The sequence below is a fragment of the Diabrotica undecimpunctata genome, unplaced genomic scaffold (assembly GCF_040954645.1).
Source record: "Diabrotica undecimpunctata isolate CICGRU unplaced genomic scaffold, icDiaUnde3 ctg00000573.1, whole genome shotgun sequence".
In the NCBI taxonomy this organism is placed as follows: Eukaryota; Metazoa; Arthropoda; class Insecta; order Coleoptera; family Chrysomelidae; genus Diabrotica; species Diabrotica undecimpunctata.
In genome coordinates, this window is record NW_027311888.1 from 1,969,381 (window position 1) to 1,974,601 (window position 5,221).

Sequence of the window (5,221 nt, forward strand, 5' to 3'; positions counted from 1 at the left end):
TGCCTTGGCCGTGTTCTTATCTCTGCAAGCCGAACGGACACACACACATACTCACACACGCACACACACACGCACACACGCACACACACACATACACTCTTCACCTCTCGACTCCTACTTATTAGTCGCCCATTACAAGAGGCAGGGCCTTCTTGCCTCGGCCGTAATCTTATCTCTGCAAGCCAAACAGAAACACACACATACACACACACTTACACATGCACACACACGCACACGCACACGCACACACTCTCCACCTCTCGACTCCTATCCATTAGTCGCCTCTTAAGACAGGCAGGGCATTCTTGCCACGTACGTATACCTATCTCTGCGAGCCGAACGGACATACACACACACACACTTGCACACATACACACACACATGCACGCTTTACCTCTAGACTCCTACCCATTAGTCGCTCCTTACAGCAAGCATGGCCTTCCTGCCACGGACGTATTCTTATCTCTGCGAGCCGAAGGGATACACACACACACATACATACACACATACACACACACATACTCACACACGCACGCACACACGAACACACACATACACTCACACACACACAAACACACACACACGCACACACACATACACTCTTCACCTCTCGACTCCTACCTATTAGCCGCCTCTTACGATAGGCAGGGCCTTCTTGCCTCGGTCGTGTTCTTATTTCTGCAAGCCGAACTAACACACACACATACTCACACACGCACACACGCACGCACACACGCACACACACATACACTCACACACACACAAATACGCACATACGCACACACATATACACTCTTCACCACTCGACCCCTACCCATTAGTCGCCTCTTACGACAGGCAGGGCCTTCTTGCCACGGCCGTGTTCTTATCTCTGCGGGCCGACTGGACACACACACTCACACACACAAATACACACACACACTCACACACGCACACACACGCACACACGCACACTCACACACACATACACTCTTCACCTCTCGACTCCTACCCATTAGTCGCCTCTTACGACAGGCAGGGCCTTCTTGCCACGGCCGTGTTCTTATCTCTGCGAGCCGACTGGACACACACACACTCACACACACAAATACACACGCACACTCACACACGCACACACCCGCACACTCACACTCACACACACACACATACACTCTTCACCTCTCGACTCCTACCCATTAGCCGCCTCTTACGACAGGCAGGGCCTTCTTGGCACGGCCGTGTTCTTATCTCTGCGAGCCGACCGGACACACACACACTCGCACACGCACACACACAAACACACGCACTTACACACATACACTCTTCACCTCTCGACTCCTACGCATTAGTCGCCGCTTACGACAGGCAGGGCCTTTTTGCCTCGGCCGTATTCTTATCTCTGCAAGCCGAACGGACACACACACACTCACACACACACGCACGCACACACGCACACACACGCACACACACACATACACTCTTCACCTCTCGACTCCTACCAATTAGTCGCCACTTACGACAGGCAGGGCCTTCTTGCCTCGGCCGTATTCTTATCTCTGCAAGCCGAACGGACACACACACACTCACACACACACGCACGCACACACGCACACACATGCACACACGCACACACACACATACACTCTTCACCTCTCGACTCCTACCAATTAGTCGCCACTTACGACAGGCAGGGCCTTCTTGCCTCGGCCGTATTCTTATCTCTGCAAGCCGAACGGACACATACACACTTACACACACACGCACGCACACACGCACACACACGCACACACACACACACACACAAATACACTCTTCACCTCTCGACTCCTACCCATTAGTCGCCTCTTACGACAGGCAGGGCCTTCTTGCCACGGCCGTGTTCTTATCTCTGCGAGCCGACCGGACACACACACTCACACACGCACACATACACGCACACACGCACACACATGCACACACGCACACACACACATACACTCTTCACCACTCGACTCCTACGCATTAGTCGCCACTTACGACAGGCAGGGCCTTCTTGCCTCGGCCGTATTCTTATCTCTGCAAGCCGAACGGACACATACACACTTACACACACACGCACGCACACACGCACACACACGCACACACACACACACACACAAATACACTCTTCACCTCTCGACTCCTACCCATTAGTCGCCTCTTACGACAGGCAGGGCCTTCTTGCCTCGGCCGTATTCTTATCTCTGCAAGCCGAACGGACACACACACACTCACACACACACGCACGCACACACGCACACACATGCACACACGCACACACACACATACACTCTTCACCACTCGACTCCTACGCATTAGTCGCCGCTTACGACAGGCAGGGCCTTCTTGGCACGGACGTGTCCTTATCACTGCGAGCCGACCGGACACACACACTCACACACGCACACATACACGCACACACGCACACACGCACACACACACATACATTCTTCACCTCTCGACTCCTACCAATTAGTCGCCACTTACGATAGGCAGGGCCTTCTTGCCTCGGCAGTATTCTTATCTCTGCAAGCCGAACGGACACACACACACTCACACACACACGCACGCACACACGCACACAAACGCACACACGCACACACACACATACACTCTTCACCTCTCGACTCCTACCAATTAATCGCCACTTACGACAGGCAGTGCCTTCTTGCCTCGGCCGTATTCTTATCTCTGCAAGCCGAACGGACACACACACACTCACACACACACGCACGCTCACACGCACACACACACACACACGCACACACACACATACACTCTTCACCTCTCGACTCCTGCCTATTAGTCGCCTCTTATGATAGGCAGGGCTTTCTTGCCTCGGTCGTGCTCTTATCTCTGCAAGCCGAACTAACACACACACATACTCACACACGCACACACACGCACACACGCATACACACATACATTCTTCACCTCTCGACTCCTACTTATTAGTCGCCCCTTACAAGAGGCAAGGCCTTCTTGCCTCGGCCGTATTCTTATCTCTGCAAGCCAAACAGACACACACACACACATACACACACACACGCACACACACGCACACACGCACACACACACACATACACTCTTCACCTCTCGACTACTACCCATTAGTCGCCTCTTAACGACAGGCAGTGCCTTCTTGCCACGGCCGTGTTCTCATCTCTGCGAGCCGACCGGACACACACACACACACTGACACACACACACATACACACACACACTTACACACGCACGCACACACGCACACACACACACATACACTCTTCACCTCTCGACTCCTACCCATTATTCTCCTCTTACGACAGGCAGGGACTTCTTGCAACAGCCGTGTTCTTATCTCTGCAAGCCAAACGGACGCACACGCACACGCACACACTCTCCACCTCTCGACTCTTATCCATTAGTCGCCTCTTACGACAGGCATGGCCTTCTTGCCACCGCTTTTTTCTTATCTCTGCGAGCGAAGGGACACACACACACACACATACACACACACTCACACACACACGCACACACGCACGCATACACGCACACACACATACACTCACACACACACACGCACACGCACACGCACACGCACACGCACACGCACACACTCTCCACCTCTCGACTCCTATCCATTAGTCGCCTCTTAAGACAGGCAGGGCCTTCTTGCCACGGACGTACACCTATCTCTGCAAACCGAACGGACACACATACACACACACTTGCACACATACACACACACACACATACACGCTTCACCTCTCGACTCCTACCCATTAGTCGCTCCTTACAGCAAGCATGGCCTTCTTGCCACGGACGTATGCTTATCTCTGCGAGCCGAAGGGATACACACACACATACACACACACATACACACACATACTCACACACACGCACACACGCACACACACACATACACTCTTCACCTCTTGACTCCTACCTATTAGTCGGCTCTTACGATAGGCAGGGCCTTCTTGCCACGGCCGTGTTCTTATCTCTGCGAGCCGACTGGACACACACACTCACACACATAAATACACACACACACACACTCACACACGCACACACACGCACACACGCACACTCACACACAAATACACTCTTCACCTCTCGACTCCTACCCATTAGTCGCCTCTTACGACAGGCAGGGCCTTCTTGCCACGGCCGTGTTCTTATCTCTGCGAGACGACTGGACACACACACACTCACACACAAATACACACACACACTCACACACGCACACACACGCACACTCACACACACATACACTCTTCACCGACCCCTACCCATTAGTCGCCTATTACGACAGGCAGGGCCTTCTTGCCACGGCCGTGTTCTTATATCTGAGAGACGACCGGACACACACACACACACTCACACACGCACACACACGCTCACACGCACTTACACACATACACTCTTCACCTCTCGACTCCTACGCATTAGTCGCCGCTTACGACAGGCAGGGCCTTCTTGGCACGGACGTGTCCTTATCACTGCGAGCCGACCGGACACACACACTCACACACGCACACACCCACGCACACACGCACACACACACATACACTCTTCACCTCTCGACTCCTACCAATTAGTCGCCACTTACGACAGGCAGGGCATTCTTGCCTCGGCCGTATTCTTATCTCTGCAAGCCGAACGGACACATACACACTCACACACACATGCACACACACAAAAACACTTTTCACCTCTCGACTCCTACCCATTAGTTGCCTCTTACGACAGGCATGGCCTTCTTGCCTCGACCGTATTCTAATCTCTGCGAGCCGAATGGACACACACATACATACACACACACACTTACACACGCACAAACACACACACATCCACACACGCACACACACACATACACTCTTCACCTCTCGACTCCTACCAATAAGTCGCCACTTACGACAGGCAGGGCCTTCTTGCCTCGGCCGTATTCTTATCTCTGCAAGCCGAAAGGACACATACACACTCACACACACAAGCACGCACACACGCACACACACGCACACACACAAAAACACTTTTCACCTTTCGACTCCTACCAATTAGTTGCCGCTTACGACAGGCAGGGCCTTCTTGGCACGGACGTGTCCTTATCACTGCGAGCCGACCGGACACACACACTCACACACGCACACATACACGCACACACGCACACACACACACACATACACTCTTCACCTCTCGACTCCTACCCATTAGTCGCCACTTACGACAGGCAGGGCCT